Source organism: Mirounga angustirostris, unplaced genomic scaffold (assembly GCF_029215605.1).
Source record: "Mirounga angustirostris isolate CCGP_5_RB_7025 unplaced genomic scaffold, mMirAng1.0.hap1 SCAF_2, whole genome shotgun sequence".
NCBI lineage: Eukaryota > Metazoa > Chordata > Mammalia > Carnivora > Phocidae > Mirounga > Mirounga angustirostris.
In genome coordinates, this window is record NW_026991710.1 from 35,008,525 (window position 1) to 35,029,448 (window position 20,924).

Here is a 20,924-nt window from a genome sequence, read left to right on the forward strand (position 1 = left end):
TAGAAATTTAGAAACAATCAACTTACAGATCCTCATGCTAACGGTCACCTACGTCTGGGCCCATAGAAAAATGAAGTGCTTAGTAATCACTCTTGAGAAAATAAAATGGGCATTTATTCCAAGTGTGGAGTTGGACTCAATTTTAAACTTGTAACTGACCACTAATCCCTGCCTGGGATTGTACTTAGCTGAGTATTGTACATAAATGTAATGTATAGAAGTGTTTATAAAATCACTGGTAGCACTTTGTAAGCATCTTTCTCTAAGTTATAGTCTAAATTATCAGGTGGTGACTTTGCTGATATCTTCTCTTTAGGGTCTCCTGGGGGCTGTTAGGATGGTAATTACACCCATGCTTTAAATCTCCTTAGATATTTACTCTTATCTCAAAAAAAAAAAAAAGGTAGTGAGCTTTTTAAAACCAAGTGGCTATTTATGGACAGGGTGATTTTTGATTGGCAGCATGTCAATTCCTTGAGCCATCCAGAATATAGCTTTTAAATAATAAGTCAGCCATGGGAAATGCTTTTTATTGCACCAATTTCAATGATATTTAATGAGCTTCTGATTGACTGTTTGATCTCCCAATGTTTTGTGCTACTTTTAATTCATTTCGTATAATAGAAAAAAAAGTAATTGGAATAAAATTTTGTGACAAGATAATGACCTTCCACTTTGAAATTAAATGTCTGATTAGCTTCAACATTTTAATGCTGCGATGATATTGCGGCAGGAACAGGAGTGTGCGTACCATCATTTGGTGGGAAAGAGCTGAGGAATACTCCTTTGCTTTTCCCACTGCATGGCAGAGAGGGTGGAGTGGGCACAGAATTATAGACTCGTAGTACTAGAAGAGACCTTCATGGTCTTTTATTCTTGTGACTGATCCTATGCCTATAGCTTTTCTATGACATTGCTAAGTGGTTGTACAAACCATGCCTAAGTACTTCCTGTCCTGGGGACCTCACTACTTCCGGAAGCATTATTCACCCAAGGATTTGTTGGTTGGTTGGTTAGTTTTTTTTTAATTCAGCTTTATGCCCAATGTGGGGCTTGAACTCATGACCCCAAGATGGCATGCTCTACCAACTGAGCTGGCCAGATACCGCTCTCCCAAGGATTTATTCACCAAATATTTATTGAGTGCCTACTATGTGCTAGGTACCTTTCTAAGCATTGGAGGATAAAATGGAAGCAGATGCCAAGATCCTACTATTATAGAATTGGTGTGGACAGGTAATAAATAAGCTGGAAACTAACCAAACAATATATTACATTTGCATAATATAATAAGTAAATATATTACTTATATATATAGTTAATATTATACTAATGCAGTAAATAAAATATATAAAACGTATCTAATACATAATACTATTATTGATCATATTTCCGATAGAAATAACTATGATGGAAAAAATAGGATGGGGATGTTACTTTTGATAAATGGTTTGAGACGACCTCTCTGAGGTGGACCAGTTGAGCTGGGAGTTTACTAGTGAAAAAGAGCGAGCCATCCGTGAGAAGATCACTCAAGGCTGAGGGACAACAAGTGCAGGAGCCAGCAGGTGGGAACACGTTGGATGTTCTCAGGGAGCTGAAGCAAGGGCAAGAAGTCGGAGTGTCCGGGCAAGGGGCAGAGTGAGGAGATGAGGCCCTGGGGCAGGCTGGGCCCAGCGTGTGCTGTTATGTATACCTTGGGAAATGTCTGGCGTTCATTTGAAATGCCATAGGAAGCTTGGAGGTGGTGAAGCTGGGGAGTGACGCGACTTGATTGACGCTCTTAAAAGATAATTTTCAGAAAAGGTAAAATTATGACTCTCATATGTACACACAAAAAATGAACAGATGTTAATGACTTTATTTAACATGTTCGACGCCCTCATAGTATTCAAAGGAAAAGTCAAAAAAGCACAAATTGAAATGGAATCGAGGAATGTTGAATTGTAAGTGCAAATGGTTTTTCTATGCACAAACTGGTTTTTTCCATGAGGAGGTACAGGTGAGGGGGGAAGGGAGCCTTTACCGGACAGGACAGTTTGCATGTCTGTCAGTTATCTACACTTTCAAAGTTGTAAAAGTCATTCGAAGACAATGAAGGAATAGAATCCGATAACTTGGAAGGGTGTGCTATATGGAGACAATGCATAATTTTCCACCAAAAGACAATTTCTTTTTCTACAATGCTTTTTTAAGAAAAAGCTTTGTTTTCTAGTAATTGCAGATTTGCAGGACATTGCAAAGATTGTACAGAAAGGTCCTGGGTAGCCTTCATTCATTTCTTCCAATGGGTACATTTTATGTAACTATAGTTACAGAAGTGGGATCATGCAATATGTGATTTTTTGAGATTTTCCACTTAGTTTAGTGCCCTTGAGCTCTCTCCATGTTGTGTATATCAGTAGTTTGTTCCTTTTTATTGCTGGGCTGTATTTCATACTATGGATGTCCCACAGTTTGTTTAACCATTCACCGATGGTAGGACATTCTGCTTGTTTTCAGTTTGGGACTATTACAAACAGGGCTGCTCTGAAAAGTCATGTACAGGTGTTTGAGTGGATGTAAATTTTATTTTGGGGGGAGTAAATGTCCAGGAGTGGATTGCTGGGTCACTATATGATGTTTTAAAAGATTTATTCTGCATTGTGGACAATGGACTATAGAGAATCAGACTGGCAGCAGGAAGACAATCTATTTTCCAAACAGTGACTGAGTGACCCTTTTAAAATATAATCATGTCTCTCCACTGCCCTTTATTGTCTTTCTCCTCCATAGGGTAAAATCCAGAGTCTATGTAATTGCCTACTTAAGGCCCCTCATGATCTATAACCATCCCCTGCCTGTTGGACCTCATTCCTTCTACTCTCCCCCTCCCTCACTCTACTCCAGCCTCACTGGTCTTGAAGAGGCCCTAAGAGCCTGCCTCCAGATTCTTACTCTCCATCTTTCTTCTGCTTCAAGTGTTCTTTCTCCGCATGTCTGCATCATTCCCTACCTTATCTCCTCCAGTCTTAGCTCTGGCATCTCTTTTTCAGTGAGGTCCTCACTGATCACTCTATTTCTATCGCCACCCAGGCCCCCTCCACGCTCCGCATCTCCTTTCTCACGAGTACCTAGCACCATCTGTCATGTCGTATATCATATTTATATGTTGTTTGTTTCCTGTGTCCTGAATAGGGACTCCTTTGCGGGGGGGTGGGGGGGGGATTTTTGTCCGTTCTGCTCCCTGCCAAGTCCTCAGCATCCAGAACTAGCACAGAATAGAGGCTTGATGAACATCTGCTTAGTGCACAGATGACTTTAGGAGGCTCTGGTAGTAGTTTAGATGGGAGCTGAGATGAGTGGGGCTGGTGCAGTGGCCCTGAGTTTGGAAGAAATTTAGACATGTGCAGAACTTATTCAGGAAGGGGCCCATTCCGTTTTATACAGCTCCGAACGGCGGAAAGGTGTTCTTTACCTTGAGCCCAAATTTGCTTCTTCCAGCTGGTGGCCCTTGAGCTATTCAGAGGAAGTTTAATCCCCTCCCTTTCCTTCCTGTGACAGCTTCTAGGACCTTTTTAGAGTGGACACAGTGTTTTAAAGACTAGAAAAGAACAGTCATCTTTGATTTAATTACTATTTTTCTCCCTAGTAGGATTCCATATATTTATTAGAACTCTTTCAGTAGCCAGTGACAGAAACGCAATGCAAATGGAGTAGGGATTAAGATGCTTTTGGCTCTCATGATCTTGAAGACTAGAGGAATATCCGGGATAGAGCAGGCATGGATGCTCCTATGGTGTTATTAGGAATCTACCTCTCTCCATTTCTCGCCTCTGATTTTCCTTGTGTTTTTTTGTTCTCTGGCAGGCTCTTCCTTCGTAGTGTTCACCTGGCCATCAGCAGTTGTCACCTGTGTGGAAAGAGACCACCACTTTCCCATCGGCTCCAGCAAAAGTACCAGAATTGGCCATCATTGTCTAATTGGGTCAGGATAATGGGTTAGTTCATTTGTTCATTGACCCTTCCACTGTTACGAGCTGTTGGGCCTATTTCCCTTAAAGTGAAGGGAACTGAAGAACAAGGAATTGATGAAATTTCCCCAAAGTCACAAAGCAAATCACTGGAGGATTTAACTCAAGTCAAGGTTCTTCTGTTGAATCGAAGTAGCAAATATACCTTGTAAAGCTTAGTAAATTTGATCTTTTATTCTCCATTCTTCACTTTGGGCCAATTTCTAAAAGAATATTTCCCTCAAAGAACCGAAAGCACCCTGGACAGAAGTATGAGCTTGAGATATTTATGAGAATAAAGTTGGATATTAAAGACAGGAGGGAAAATGGTGGAAAGAAAAAAGTCATTAAGTGAAAGTTGAGGAGATGTGGTAACAAGCAAGTCAGATGGTGGGTTCAGTTTCTGAGAAGAGTCGGCAGGATCCTCCAGCAAGATGCATTCTACCCTCTCTTCATTTCTTTGTATGAGTATTGTACTGCAACAAGACAGGATGTGTTCATATTCTTACTCCAGAGTACCACAGGAGGACCAGCTTCCATGAAGAAGGTTCTGAAATGAGCCAGTGACATACAGTCTTAGACATCGGCAATTTGAGGTTTCCTGACATCACACATTAGACAATTTACTGGGATTTCTACAAGTTAATCCATGCCAAATGTCCGCAACCAAGAAAGCAGGTGGATTTGACTGATGTACTGGTTGTTTGGAGTATTCCATGGTTTGCTAACAAAGCTCCTGTAAGTACCCATTTCTGAAAAACAATAGAAATATGTTTTTGCTATAAAAATTATGATAATTTTCTAACTGACTTCTATAATATCCAGGCAGCTGGGCTTTTGGGATTTCTTTTCTAGGCTAGGAGAAAGGAAAGTTTGAGTTTTTGTTGCTCTTCTTTTGTCTTCAAAAGGCAGCTGGTAATAAACTTCATGTGTTGCCTAAAGATCAGCAATGACCCTTTAACCTACTCTTTTCAGGTTTTTCAAGCTTCTGGTCTCCCCCCCCGCCCCCCAGACAGCATCAAAGGTGAATGATTACAGAATCATAGACTTTTCTTTTCTGCAAGGGACGATGTTTGTTTCCTAGGGTTATCATAACCAAGTACCACCACCTGGGTGGCTTAAACCACAGGAAGTTATTGTCTCACAGTTCTGGAGGCAAGAAGTCCAAGAGCATGGTGTCAGCCAGATGAGTTCCTTCTGAGGGCTGGGAAGAAGAGTCTGTCCCACAACCCCCCCTTTGCTTCTGGTGGCTGGTTTGCTGGTAATCTCTGGTATTCCCTGGCTTGTAGAAGCATCACCCCGCCTCTGCCTTCATGTGCACATGGCGCTCTCTATGTATGCCTATGTGTGCCAGGTCCGGTTTGTGGTCCTTTCTCACTACAGCCCTAGGAAACTAATACATATGCCACATAGGTGGGTTATATGATTATCTCTGTTAACCAAACTGACTTTTGTCAGAAGGGTCAAGTGTTTGATTTTTTTTTTAACCTTTTTTTTTAAAAAAAGATTTATTTATTTACTTTAGAGTGGGGGTGGGCAGCAGCAGAGGGAGAGAGAGTCTTAAACAGACTCCGCGCTGAGTGTGGAGCCTGACACAGGGCTTGGTCTCACCACCCTGAGATCAAGACCTGAGCTGAAACTGAGAGTCAGATGTGTAACCGACTGCACCACTGAGGTGCCCCAAGTGTTTGATTTTTTTTTTTTTAAACAAGTCTATTAGAACTTGAATGATTATATATATATATATAGACAGAAGACCAATGCACACAGTAGATATGCACACTTGCACAAACAGTGGGTTCCCATGAGGCCACAGAACATAGGGCCAATGTGTAAGTAATGTTAAGAACATTTGCCTTTGATGGGGCACCTGGGTGGCTTGGTCGTTGTCTGGCTTTGGCTCAGGTCATGATCCCAGGGTCTTGGGATCGAGCCCTGCATCAGGCTCCCTGCTCAGCGGACAGTCTGCTTCTCCCTCTCCCTCTGCCTGCAGCTCCCCCTGCTTGTGTTCTCTCTGTCAAATAAATAAATAAAATAAAATCTTAAAAAAAAGAAAAAGAACAGGGCCTTGATCATTCCCATCCTATCCTTGGAGATGTCCACTGTGCTTTAAGCACAGCGCAGGAGATACCGAGGGAGAGTTACACAGGGCTAAAACATCCGTGCCTTTTCCAACTCCCTGGCATAGTCAGAGCACAAGTTATTCTAGTTGAATCAAACATAAAAATCATCAAAAACATGTATAAATATATTTTTAGTCAGCCAAATTTAATCTTGGCTGACTTAACCTTGGTTGGGAGAATTTTGAGAAAAATACTGATGCCCAGGCCCTTCCCCAGACCAATTAAAACAGGATCTCTGGGGCAAGACCTTGGCCTTGGTGTTTTAAAAATCTCTTCTTTAAAAGTCTCTTTATGAGCAAGCAGGGTATGTTGCCGTCTTCCCAAAGACAGACTAAGTTACTGCAGTTAGAGGGTAATCACATTGGCCTGAAGTCCAGGCTAAGTGGGGCGTGAAAAAGAAAGAAATGGATTAAAATCAGGAGATGATTCAAACTAGCAAGACGACAGGTTTATCGGGTATAACAGAAACTCAGTACTCTGTAAGAGAGGGAAATACATTCAGCTCAGGCAGGCACCTTCTGGGAGAGGTCAAGGCAGTGACTTAAACTTTTAGTCTTATATTATATGACTCTTTTGGTTGCAAGAGACAGAAATCCACTCAAACCAGATGAGCACAAAGGGGATATTTATTGGCTCATTCAACTCAGAAGGATGCTAAGGTATCTCACAGGAAGGAAGAAAAGACTGTAGGAATTAGAGTCTTTGAGATTAGAAAAGGGCTCACTGATTCCAGAATTTTCTCTCTCTCCACCCTACTCATCTCTCCATGTTGCTGGAAAGATGGCATCCAGCACACACAAAGTGTCATCTTCCCAGCTTGAAATCCACAACAGGAAAAACTGTCACATGCTATCCCTGGACTTGTCTTTTATTGCTTGGGAGAGAGAGTTCTGTTATATTCTGGGTCTGGATCACAGGGCCCCCCCAGAACCGCACATCAGGAAGTGCTTCCCTAAGGAAGGGATGCTGAGTAGACTAGAGCCAACTGCTCTCTTGGAGAGCAAACTAATAGCCCTCTTTCAACCTTTGATAAAAACCATTTCTGTGGGATAAAAATGTTCCCCTAAATCAAGGAAAAAGCCTTCTTTGGAATTGTAAGGGAAAAACGAAATGACAAAGGAAGACAATCTCGAACGTCAAAAGTCAGTTTTATACTTTACTATCTCTCTTTTCTAGTTGGTGAAATTTAGGAGGATTGATCTGGACTTGTTTGTTCACGGACAGATACACCTGTGCAAACAATGAGTTGACTTGACTTGCAACACAGTCTGCTCTGTAAAGCAAGTAATGTATTTTCTGTAATATGCATGACAGCAGCTGTTACTTAGCTGTTACTTTCCCTTTAATGAAAGAGCTCAGTGGTTTTGTTCTGTATTTTTTTTTTCCTCCTCCAACTGGGATTCCAGGCTTCTCAAGAAAAAGGTCATTTACGAATCCAGAAGATAAGAGCAGATGCAGGGGTGTGACTCCTGCCTAGCAGACCACCCGTGTTGAACCTCTGGGGGCATTTGTTTTCAGCCCATTGACACTGATCATAGGTGTTTGGGATTTCCAAGAACATAGATACGGTTTCAAGTGTAGATTTTTTTTTTTTTTTTTTAATGGGGTCAAGTTGAAAGAGATCCAATTTTTTTTCCCCGAGGAACTTGTAAGCTGCTCCGTGTTCCAGGGGTCTCATTTTCGCCAATAAAAGGGTAGCACGAGTGTTATTCTGAAAAAGAAGTCTGAGTGGCACAATGTAGAATTAGGAAGTTGTAGGCTGCGCTAACTCCATTATCCGTGTGTCTTAGAAGCTGGAGAACGTAGAAGTTAGGAGCATGAACTCTGGAGCTAGTCACTTGGGCTTTATCTTGGCTCTTCCATTTAACAGTTCTCTGTCCTTGTACCAGTTAGCCTTCAGTATCTTGGTTTCCCTGTTTATAAAATGGGGATAATAATAGTACCCACTTGGCAACATTGTTCAAGGAATAAATACATGGCACATAAATAGAATCTGGCATGGAGAAAACACTCAGTAAATCTTAGTTCTTATCATTGTCTTCATCATCATTAGATAAAATCAAATGAAATCCTTTGTGTAGATCTTAATCCCAGACAGCTGCCTGTGGGAGGGATCTTTGTGGCTTAGGCTAGTCTGCTGGCCTCACTCTAAAACTGTGAAGAGCCTAGACGTTCAAACCAGCACCGCTGGACCCAAGTTTAGGTTCCACCACTTATTGGCTCTGAGAGGATGGTCAAGTTGTTGCCTCTGGGCAGATTAGGCATACCTCTGAGTCCCATTTCCCTCAATTCTGAACCCTGGAAAACCACACTGAACTCCCTGGTCGGCTGGCTGGGCAGATGGAGGAGGCCATATTTCCCAGCAGCCCCAAGCCCGAGGCCCTGCATCAGTGGGCAGCCCCCAGCTCAGATGTACTCTAGCTCTCCTTTCCGTCCACTGGTAATGTTTCAGTAAATGGAAGACACCCTACAATGCACTGTGACTTGTTTTTAAGTCTCCCATTTGGTCCCTGTCTCATTCTCAAATCTTTGTTATTCTGGATTTCAGGAAATAGTTCAGTTGCCAAAACTGGTTGAATGAGCTACTTTCAAAATTAGTCAAGTGATACAAAGTACTGTTTTTAGGGTGGTTCTAGCAATTCCCCATCATGGAACCACTGTGTAAGAGAGTATTTTGACAAAAGGGTAGGATTTAGAAAATTCACATTATGAGAACTCAGGAAAATCCCTGTGTCCTATAAATCTCTTCCCTTCCTAAACCAGAGCATCAAGATAAATCAAGAGATGGACCATCATCAAGTCACTTTACATGGAGGTATCCAAAGATAGAAATTTTAAATTTATTATTCTTACTCACTTCAACAGTGAGGTCTCCTGTCTTGGGCTACTGGTTTAGTCCTATCTGGATGGACTGTTTTTAGGGTGGTTCTAGCAATTCCCCATCATGGAACCACTGTGTAAGAGAGTATTTTGACAAAAGGGTAGGATTTAGAAAATTCACATTATGAGAACTCAGGAAAATCCCTGTGTCCTATAAATCTCTTCCCTTCCTAAACCAGAGCATCAAGATAAATCAAGAGATGGACCATCATCAAGTCACTTTACATGGAGGTATCCAAAGATAGAAATTTTAAATTTATTATTCTTACTCACTTCAACAGTGAGGTCTCCTGTCTTGGGCTACTGGTTTAGTCCTATCTGGATGGCCTCAGGTTCTAACCTTAGCTATTTAATTTCAACTCAGTTCAGTAGCTCATGTTTATGGATAAATGAGCAAAACAGTAAAGATCCAAAGCAAAAAATAGAATTACTATGGAATTCAATATTTCAGAAGCCGGAGTCGGGTAAATGTTAGTGAAGTGTAGCATTCAGAACGAAAGGCCCTCACTTATGATAATGCGCCTAACAAGGAAATGAGATTGACACAGCAATTCTCTGTTTTTCTTGTCCCCTGAGGTTAGAGATTATGCAGTGCGTGTTTCTGTTTTTAGCTTCTTTGGTAATTCCTATGGTGAGAGACTACACTCTGCATATTTGTCAGGGTTGCACTCCTGTTAGGTGCTGGGTCTTTGAGGTAGTGCAGGAAACACTGTTCGCATCTGAGCCTTGAGCGTCCTGGCTCACCACCCCAGCTGCCCCATGATGCCGAGGACCCCCTTCCTGTGGCTGGTTTCTTGTTTCACGTTCAGTTGCTAGGGGATTCCATAGAGGAAACAGTCTATCTTACCAACAGGTGTTGCTGTGAGAAATGTTGAAATGGGTGGCCAGTGACAAGATGTTTACGTCCTTTATTTGATGTCTTCTTGTAATCCTGAAGCCTTTTAACACCAATTGAAAGTAGACTAAGAACAAGGGACTATGGAAGATCAGCATGGATTTGAATGAAAAACAAACTAGTTAGGTTTCTTTTATATATGACCAAAACACATCATTCAGTGCTTCTTTGATAGCAGTTATTGTAACTGAATCCCAGGGTAGAAGTGTTACCAGTAAACCCAGCTCAGGCCCACAGAAGAAGCAAAGGGCCTTGTTGACTGATGCAGGCGTGAAGGTTATGGGGATAACAGGTTCACCAAAGCAACAAGGTTGTAGCAGCTGGAACCAAGGACTTGGTGCTGGCAGGACTCTTCCCTCCCCATCCCCTGCTCATCCCTGCATGTCTCAGTTTCTCTTTGTGAGTTGTCCTCATTTATCCCAACTGAAGATGCCCCATCTGCCCACCACCCTCAGCCTCAGTGTAGTACCCGGTGTAGTAGCGAAAAGAACTTCTTTGTTTCCGGTGCTTGTGTATAAATCCCAGGCTGGGACATTGATCCACTCTGCTTTGGGATATATGCCCACCCCTTGGACCAATCAGTCTCTGTTGCCAAAGAACGGATATTGGTTGATCTGGGTCTGGCTGCTTACTACTGTGGCCAGAGGCAGAGTGTGTGTTCTCAGGAGGAGGAGAGGGATGAGATCATTGTCACTGGAGTCCAAGACAGTCAATCCTTTAGCTACCTGTGACATGCATATCATAAAATCCCAAGAATGTCTTCATTTATCATAACTATCCCGTGTTCAACCAAAATATGCTCATAAACTCCCTATCAAGAGAAACAACTTAATGTCACAGCCAATTATTACATCTAGTTCCAAGGGTAGCATTTCTGGGTAATCCCTTTTCCTCTGGGTCAGGTTCAAGTATGGCTCTTTACGGTCTGGCAACCTACGACTATCAGTCTCCAAAATACCCTCCGTTATTAAATGGAGGTAAAAGGATAAACGCAGGTAAAAGCTCCCAGTTTGTAAAAAGGAAAAGGAAACCAAAATGCACCAATCACAGTCCTCAGCCTTTTTTCATATCCTGCTTGACAGGGATAGCAAGGAATTCTTTCTCCGGTAGTGAGTCCCATCCAAAATGCAGTCAGTTGATATGAAGTGGCTTGACTGGCAAGCTTAAAATTAAACAAGAGCAGGGGTGGGGCACATTTCTTTGAGGAGGCTTAGAAGTCCTACTCTGATGTGTCGTGTCTGTGCCATCCTTAGGCCAGTCTTTTTATGGTGGCATGATGTGCTGGCCATATATCCCCAAACCCATAGTGGGCTCCATGGACTAGTGATTCAGGAGCTACTTCCAGGCATGCCCAGGAGGATGTAGGTTAGATGACAAAACATTCACTTTTTAGGGACTGACTTTTCTTTAAAAAAAAAAAAAATTTTTTTATTTGAGAGTAGTTGACCCACAATGTTACATTAGCTTCCCGTGTGTCAGAGACTTTCTTTTTCATGTGAACCATTTGTGTTGGAAGCCTTCCTACAATCTAATATGCCCTTCTCTGCCTCTAGAAAAATATGAGTAATCCGCGTTCATTGTGGAAAAGGGAAAAAATACAGATGAACAACAACAAAAGCACAGCCCGTAATACCGCAGTCCAGAGATGACTGTCAGTGCTTGACTTACATTCTTCTGGAGGTTCTGTGTCAGTTTGTGCCTGTGTGTTTGTGTGCATGTTGAGCAGAAATGGAATCCCATCATGCAACTTGTCTAAAGCCTGCCTGCTTTTCTCCTCCTGCCTTCCTAGAAAGTGATAGGATGACTCAGGGGGGAGGGAAGAGGATCGGCCTCTCTGGGTGCCCTGGTATATGGCCAGCATCTCATTTAATCAGGATTATGAACCCAGGAGCCAAGCAGAGATTAGTGGCCCCAGCCAAGGACTCAGCCACTGTGCACATCCTGAACCTCCCGCTTGCCTTCCTCCTCACTCCTGAGACTTAGTTCCCCTGGGTAGAGCTCCTTTCTTCCAGCCTTCCTTTCTTCTCTCTGTGACAGAGACACCTGATGTTTTCTGTTTGCAGTTTTGTGGGAAGTTCTCCAGGGACTTCCAGTTCTCCAGGGACTGGTTTGTGGGGCCAGTGGGATACCATATGTGAAACCATGACTATCCTGGAATCTCTAGGACCAGAGGTCACCCTCAAACTGAGATAGGGAAACTGAAGGGACTCCATTTTTAGAAAGACTCCGTCTCTGCTGTTTCCCTGCTAGGCACCATTTACCCATGTTCTGTATTTTACCTTGCATCTCAGTAAACTAAAGCAGCTATGTTCCCACCCCAAGGGGGAAGCAAGAAAGTGAATCATTCCCTGAGTTTTGTCCTAGGCCCCCAAGCCCCTGATGACATCTAAGAAGAACTGGATCCCAAACATGGTCCAGGACATTAGCTTTGAACAAACCTTGGCCAACACGGCATCAATACCCCCTACTTTCGATGATTTATGAAATAACACATTATTTACCTGTCACTCACCTTTGATCAGACCCTGCCCTGGATTCCTGAAGAAACACATACCGCGGACCCCTTTCTAATATAAACCCTTAGCCCCAAGCAACGGCAAGACTTACTCTCCTCTCCTTTCTGAGTCTCTCAGACACTTGGTCTGTTATAATCTTTCACTTAATGCCATTCAGTAAACTCTGATTTTACTTCCTTTTGGTGAGTTCTATCCTACAGGAAGCCAAGGACCGTCTTGACTGGTCCTGCGGGATCTCCTCTGCATCTTTGGACCTGGCCCGTCTACGTCAAAGCATGTGGTTCTTTCCTCAAGACTGAATTTAGGCTTTGGGTCAGATAGAGTCCTTTGGTTTCTTCTTTTTTTCCTCTCCTCATGTTTCCTTCATCCACGGTACCCCCAAGTGTCTGACTGGGCTGGAACGGAGTTCTAAGTGTGGTCCAGGAGCTGTGGACGTGGGCATGTGTATGACCTGACTTGGTGTGGAGAGGCAACTCTGTTCCATCCTGTACTACCCTGTGCATCTCTGTGCTAGGTTTAAAAGGACAGGATTGCTGTTTTCTGCATTTTTGCAAAATAACCCCTCAGCCCAGTTTTGGGCATTTCAGTGGGAATATTGGAGTTGAGTTGGTGGGTGGAACCCTTGAAGCTTAAGTCTTACTCTTTTTCGGAGGCTTCAGGTCAAATATGTCTAGCACCTGAATGCTGCTGCCAGAGTCATGCTTTTTAAAGGGAAGTCGGGTCATGTCATTGCTTTGCTCAGATCTGCTGTACTTTCCCCTCTCGCTCACACCAAAGTCCACGCCAGGCCTGCAAAGGCCTTCTTATCTGCTCCTCTTGTGCCATGCCTCTTGATCGCACCTCCCATCACCAGCACACTCCGTCCACACCAGCCTTGCTGTTTCTGGGACACTTGAGGAGCAGCCCCATCCCGGGGTCTTTCTGCTTGCTGTTTCCTCTACCTGGAACTTCCCCTCCCCCTCCCCGCCCCCATCCACACGACCTGCCCCTTCAGCTTTCTCAAGTCTGTGATCATATTCTCAGCTTGAGTAAGCATGCCCTGAGTGAGACCACAATCTCACCTTCTCGTGAGACAGGCCCTGCCCGGCTCCCATGCTCACTAGCCTTCTCTCTGTTTTTTCTCCCAAGTCTTTCGAACTAATACTTTTTCCTACTTACTTCCTTTGTTTATGGTCTGCTTCTCCCTACTAGGATGCAAACTCTATGAAGGCAAAGTTTTGTTCACTGCAATATTCCCAGCCCCTATAACGATGCCTGGCTCACTAAATATTTGTTGAATGAATGAATTGAAGGCAGTTTCCTCATAGGCTGAATGATCACCGCCTGGAACCCCCTTCTTTTTATAAGTACGTTGTCCAGTCATTAATGGAATAGATACATTTTTGTAAGTTGGCTATAAACTCAAATCTATTTGCCTCTTGATTTTCATTATGAAATTAAAGATGCGTTTCTATGAAAAAAAAAAAAAACCTCCCATGGAGATTAAACAAGGATTAGGAAAACTTCCAAGCTTTTGACATTCTGGGCATCATTGTCATGCTGTGTTTGCTTGCTGCCTTGGCATTCACCCATCAGTTTCTTCTCCTTTGTAACATTGGCAGCCCATGGTGGTGATTCTAATGCTGTCTCTCTCTCCGAGGAGGGGATTTTTTTTTTTTTTTTTAATGCCAGGATCCCCTCACCTCCTACTCATAGTGTTCTGAACTTTCTTCTCTTTTCCTTCTGCCTGAGGTGCAGTGGTATTACTCAAAGGTTACAGAGCAGAGCACCTTGCAGATACAAATGAAGTCAAAGCAGCATCAATTTAGATTTCCTGCTCTTACTCTGATGCTGTAGAGTCTCTTGCCCTGAAAACACCTCACCTAGTAAATATTGCTTGGAGTCCTCAAAGATGAGGCCCACAACGTAGAGATCAGATATAGACACCACTTGGTGTCCATCACACTTTGCCCTGCTGCAGCTCTTCTTAGTTGATACACAGTGCCAAAGACACCGCTCGGGGACTCTCCCCTTCATCGGTGGCGCTGATGTCCCCCCGGGAGCAGCTGCCTCCTGAGGTTCTGACGGCTGCTAGTTCTCGGGGTGCCCAGGGGCTTCTCACCTCTGAGAGGGGGAGGAATGGCCCAGTGCCAAGGATGCTGCTGCATTTGGCATTGAAAACCACTGCCTGGGTTTTTCTTTTTGGTTGCTGTTTGCTTAATGTCCGCTTGACGCTTTGGAATGATGGTTGGCCCGACTTGTACCATTCCTACTAATGTTTCAGGAAATTTTAAGGTCCAATTTTGATCAGAACTCAAGTCCAACTTTCCATGAGCTTCCTGACCCTGTAGGTGTACCTGAAAGGATTTGAATGATCTCATTAGGGAGGTTTGGGAATGCAAGCCTTGAGAAAATGATCCACATCTTGCTCCAAAGGATCACTGCGCTGTTTGTTTGTTTGTTTGTTTGTTTTGCATAGGGAAACTTGTTGCTTTAATAAAGCAGGCCTGCTGCAAGTATCTGTGGCTATTTCAACACATAGTTCAGGTTGTGTTTCATTCCTTTATTCCCCAGATGCACCAAGCACTTAGTCCATGCTAGGTGTTGGGGACACATCAGTGAACAATACAAACATGACTCCTGCCCACATGTTGCTCACCTGTAGTCTGTAAGAGAGGCAGATATTAAACAGGTAAATGCACATTGATTACAGATACGTTAAGAGCATTAAAGGAAAAGTCCAGGTTTTCTGAGACTTTATGAGAGGGGGGCAGTGGGATGGCCTGCAGGGGTGTGGGAAAAGAGTCAGGGACAGCCTCTCCAAGGGACTAATAGTGAGGGAAGCTGAGAGGTGAGATGTGGGTAGGAGTTATTTAGGAGTAAAGAGGAGAAGAATGTTCCAGGCAGAGGGGGGAAAAAAACAACCCAAAATTTCTTAAGATCAAGGTTTCAGGGATCTGTACATACATAAAGTTTTAATTTATCAATAATAAAATGGCTGCCTGTGGCATGTTAAGTCCAGTTTAAACATGGGTTGTAGTAATGTCCAAAATAACCCTTCTTATTCCCTGTGACTTGGGCCACATTTCTTTGCATCTGCCTCTACTCTGATAATACCAGTGTTAAGTGGACATTAATGAGAATACCAGAAATCTGGTTGAGCAATTTTTTGGGTCCAATTTTGTTTATTTAAATCGTTCCTGAAGCTAGTCCTGTGCTTAAGCCACGGAGTTTCATGGTTTCTAGGTGTGTTTTCAAAGTAGTCATCAGCTTGGTGCTTCGGTAGGCTGAGTCAGCCCATGGAAAGCCCCTAGAAACACATGTAAGGGAAATCCCTGGATCCTGAGGCACAGCTGAAGACAAAAATAGTGCCTACGAAAAGTGCAACAAGGATTTCAGTATTGAGACCTGGGACATTAGGCCTTGCTGATGGCGCTTGATGAGAAGCAGAATTAAGGCCGAAACGGACATGATTTTTCTGGCAGGGAGTGGGTAAAAGCAAGAAGCCAGGGATCCCCTTTGTGTGGAGACCTTGGGACCTAGTTCATTGTTCACACATCATGGGCCACGGGCTTGTGAGGGACAATGGTCTGCTTTCAGGGGACTCTTTTCTACCGTTCACAAGCCCATCTCTGTTTCTTTAGAATCTAAGCCTAAGACACAGAATAGGGATGTCAAAACAACTGGTACTTTTGGGTGTCATGCATGCGGCACCGCCAGTGCCCCCTATTTATGCCAGTGTGACAGTGTTCCCGTTTTTGCTTAGGAGTACATTGACTTGCACACTGGAGAGGTTTAAAGCTGCCTTGTGAGCCGTGCGTACGTATCTCATCCGTTCCTTCAATCAGCGCCTGTTTACCGAGCACCTACCATGTGTCAGGTGCTGTTTCATGAACTGGTGGTGAACCGAATGAATTTCCTATCCTCGCGGGCTCGCGTTTAATTGAGAGACACAGGCAATAAAAAAGCACATACCTAAATAGAGGACTGTGTTAATAATATCAGTGCCAAGAAGGAAAAATGACAGGCGATAGAGAGTGACATGGGTGGGGGCGTGCTGGTTTGCACAGGGCGGCCAGCAAGACCTCTCTGAGCAGATAACATTTGAGCAAAGATCTGCAAGAAAGAAGGGGAGGGACCACGTGGCTTTGCAGCATCTTCCACGGAGGGAACAGCAAATGCTAAGGAGCTGCGGAGCAAGTATGTTTGGCTTGTCCAAGGATTAGTAAGGACCGTGGCAGTGGTGGAGTGGGGCAACAAGATGGTGGTGGGGGAGGGACGTGGGTTGAGCAGAGAAGGAAAATGTCGTAGGGCATAAAAGACCGAGTGGGGGTCAGAGACCAGAACAAGTTAGGCAAGGTGTAGACTTTGGGTTTTCTCTGTGTGAATGGCAGCCATTGGAGGGTCTGGAACATCATCTATGACATGATCTGACTTAGGTTTTATTCAAGAGACTTTGGGGGTGGCAAAGACCTTGGTCGTTGGGCTGGGAATGGTTGCTCCTACAAGGGCTCTAGGTCTCCTACCTCCTTTCATCCAGGCCAACTTCACTTTGACCTATTTTACATATTTGGCTTCTGGACAGATTAAAAAAATTTTTTTTTTTAATTTTTAAAATATTTTATGTATTTATTTTTATTATTTTTAAAGATTTTATTTATTTATTTGACAGAGAGACAGTGAGAGAGGGAACACAAGCAGAGGGAGTGGGAGAGGGAGAAGGAGGCTTCCCGCCGAGCAGGGAGCCCGATGCGGGGCTCAATCCCAGGACCCTGGGACCATGACCTGAGCCGAAGGCAGACGCTTAATGACTGAGCCACCCAGGTGCCCCTATTATTATTTTTTAGTAGGCTCCATGCCCTACATGGGGCTTGAACTCATGACCCCAAGCTCAAGAGTCGCTTGCACTACTAACTGAGCCTGCCAGGTGCCCCAAAAATAAGGATGATTTAGAGAATTTATAATACCTTGTAAATGTGTGGGAATAGAAGTCTGTTCAAAATGGGTGGATTGTTCACATCCATCTTTAGGAACATGTGTAGTCAAGGTGGCGAATGTCTGTATAGTGCAAAACAGATTTAAAAACATACACTGTAAATTAATATCATACATAATGGAATTGGTCATTTTTTCATCTTTCCCTTTATATTACATTGGCGAGTAGGAAAGTGTATATAATATTTAAATTTAAAAAATGATATTCTAAGAAGTTTTCAGGAATTTTTAAATTCATTATGCTGGAGAGATACTTCCTTATTAACTTGTTGCCTGACATTTATTGAGCGACAACAATGTTCTAGGGCCTGTGATTTAATATGATTGATTTAAAAAGACAAATCCTTTAAACTTCAAAACCCCGGTAAAATATATCATTATTTATAGGAAGCCTGCCCCCGCTAGGCTCCATTTTGAGTATTTTGCATGCATTAACCCCTTTGATCCCCACAACCCACCCAAAACCTGGCATTATTTTATCCATTTAATAAATAAGGAAACTGAATCACAGAAAGTAAAGTGATCGACCTGGCATCATAAAGCAAAGGGATAGTAGAGGTGATCTTGGGAGGTGGATCTGTTGGCCACGAGGCCGGCCCTTTTACTGCTTGCTGTACATGGAATGTTTAAGATGGAGTCCAGATCTAGGTGGTAGAGAGAGAAATTTGACATTCTCTGTGCCTTCTGTGAAAACCTATCTTTACTTGAGCCCATCATCTGGTGATCACATAGAAACTGTTCCTAATGCTCTGGGTTATGGTACTTGAACTTATCAGCATTTGTGTGGTTTGGGAGCAGATGGGTATTTACCATCTGAAATAGACTGTCGAAAACATGACATAATAAAACCTCAGAACTTTGATATCCATGAAATAATATTAGTGGTGCTTGTCAGCATAGTACGTCCTGGGATGTGAATCCCTGTTACGGAGATAGGTTTGTCTAAGTCTTTCTCCTCAAGAAATCAAGAAATCTTGGAATATCGGTCATTAGGATGTTCACTGCTCTAATCACCTTATTTCTTAGTCCGGAAGATAGGAAAGCCTTGTCTATATTATTTTGGGTCTTAAAGGTTAAAAAAAATGAATTGATTAAAGTTAGATATTGACACTAAAGAGGAGGGAACTGACAGTTTATGTGACTGTGCCTAGGTCATAATGTATTCATTGAATGTTGATGGAAACTGAATTTCTTCGTGGGGGGGGTCAGTCAGGCTGAGGAGTAACTAAAATAGCCTCAGATCATCTTCCATGCCCACTCTCTACCTTCTTGTTCTCTCTCTGTCTCTCTCCATCACTCTGTTCCTCTCCCTTCATCTGAAAGAAAAAAAAGTACAAGGGTAACCAACAAGATTTCAAAAAATGGGGTCCCAGCCCAGTATATTTTTAAAACACATTGTAAGTTTACAAATACTAAAACAGTACTCGGCCAGGAATGAGGCAGGAGATGATGAATCAGATGAGAAGGTCAAGATGCAGACTTGCTTCCAGTTTAATAAAGGAAAACAGAAGCAGGGAGTGACTGGATGGATTTTATTCAAAAATAATTTTTGAATAATTTTCTAATTCCTTAGGAAAAAAGAATGACTGTGTTTTCTTACTGCTTACATCAAAAATACATTCAATTTGGAGATGATTTTAATGTAAAAGCAAAACTCCATAAAATGTTAGAACGAAAATAAATACCTTGGGATGGCAAAAGGCTTTTAAAGCATAATTCTGAAAACAGAAGTAAACACAGCTGATCTGTTTTATTAAATTTTAATTAAGAACTTCTATATAATTAAAAATACAATACCCAATTGAAAAGCATATAAACTTGGACCAAAATGTACAATCATATAAAAGTTAACATCTTTATCAAATAGCCTTTATAAGTAGAAAAGATCATTACCCCAATATCATAATTTAAGTTCTTGAACAAAATTTCACTGAAGAAACAACTGTTTGGTAAGTGTTTTAAAAAATACTTTAATGTCACAAGTAATCAAATATATGCATTTTGAAACAAAGAAATTCCAGTTTTTGCATATCAGACTCCCAGAGATTATAAAGCATAATGTCCAGTCTTGCTTGGGGTATAGGGAAATTGGCACCAAGGAAAAGAAGGTTATGTAACATTTCTGGTAAAAAAACCTGACAATGTGCCTCAGAAACTTTAAAAATGTTTACAGCTTTGGATGCAGTAATCTCTCTTAAAGTATTTGTCTTAAGGAAATAATTAGAAATGTGGACAAAAATGTTTGTACAAATATATTAATTATGGCATTAAAAATCATAAATATTTAGTGCTATAGGAAATTGCTCAGGACAAAATTATAAGTTAAAAAAAGGAATTCCACTTGATTAAGAACAAATATATATACATGCCCATGAATATCAAGAGAAAATACATCAACTTGTTAATAGTGGTTATTTCTGGCATTATAGATGATTTTATTTCTGTCTTTAAACTTTTGTGAATTCTCTGAAATTCCTACAAAGTTTATGTGTTTCTTCTATACTTAAAAGAAAAAAAGAACATTAAATGTTAAGAAAAGTTTCCTTCTTTTTGGCTTCGGACAAGTTTGAAGCAAATCTTCCTTAGATGGCTACCCAGTAAATTACCAAGCTTTGGGGCTTCAGTGTGAATTAATATCTATCTTTTCCTTTTTAGCCAAAACAAGGGCCCTTGGCAAGGTAGTCAGAGAGGAAAGGCAGACCCAAGCGGGCTGCTTTGTCTCCTGAGGACTTTGCTTTGTGGGCTCCTTCCTCCATAAAATAATGTGAAAAATCATACTTTATGATTGCATTGGCATATAGATGAATATAATCCACCCTGGTGGATTGCATTCATTTTTTTCTTCTGACTTGAAAAGAATGTCAATTAAAGCATTTTTGTGGGTTCCTGAAGGGATTGTGGCCCTAGGCACTGTGTGAAGTGTGCCTAATGGAGGAGCCGGCCCCAGAGCCCAGGTAGGCAGCACAGAGGGGTGAGAGCTAGAAATTGGGGGGGTGAGCCAGATGGAAGAGTAGGTTCCTAAAAAGCAGGTGGAACAATGCCGTGTACACCACTGAGTGGCCTTGAGCAGCTCAAGTGTACCCTGTGTCCTTGTGAGAACAGCCCAAATTTTCAGGCTACGAGGGAGTCTGCTTTAAACTCTGCTCTGAATTGTGCATTGCATTACCAAGGCCTTCTTGGGGAAGGTGTGTTGGAATCCTATGTGAATTTGTTTGGGGGTAAGAGTGGTTAACAAGAGGCAGGTTGGCTCCCAGATTTCTGCCCAGGGCATCTGGCTCAGAGGAGGTGCGATACAGGTCACAGGAGGAGGAGGAGGATTTCTGCTTAGGTATGTTGAATTGTAGGTGACTTGGGACACACAGAAGGAGGTGGAAAGTAAAGTCCTTGGGGATGTCCTAGAACTCAGAGGGGAGCCGTGTCCTAGATGACAGGGGTGGAGCCATCAGCCAATGAGAGGTGGATGATGATGGGAGCAAGGATGGATGACTGGGAGAAGACAGGTGGTATCAAAACAGAATTCCAGGATGTTTCCAGGGGATGCAGC

The 20,924-nt window shown here is 42.5% G+C and overlaps 1 long non-coding RNA gene across 1 annotated transcript in view; it reads left to right on the forward strand.

Moving 5' to 3' along the window:
- LOC129045942 (uncharacterized) overlaps positions 1-20,924 on the forward strand; it is a 32,435-nt gene that overhangs the window by 2,330 nt on the left and 9,181 nt on the right. Inside the window, exon 2 of the long non-coding RNA XR_008506447.2 lies at positions 3,850-4,730. This is a non-coding gene — a long non-coding RNA (uncharacterized LOC129045942). The remainder of the gene's footprint in view (positions 1-3,849; positions 4,731-20,924) is intronic.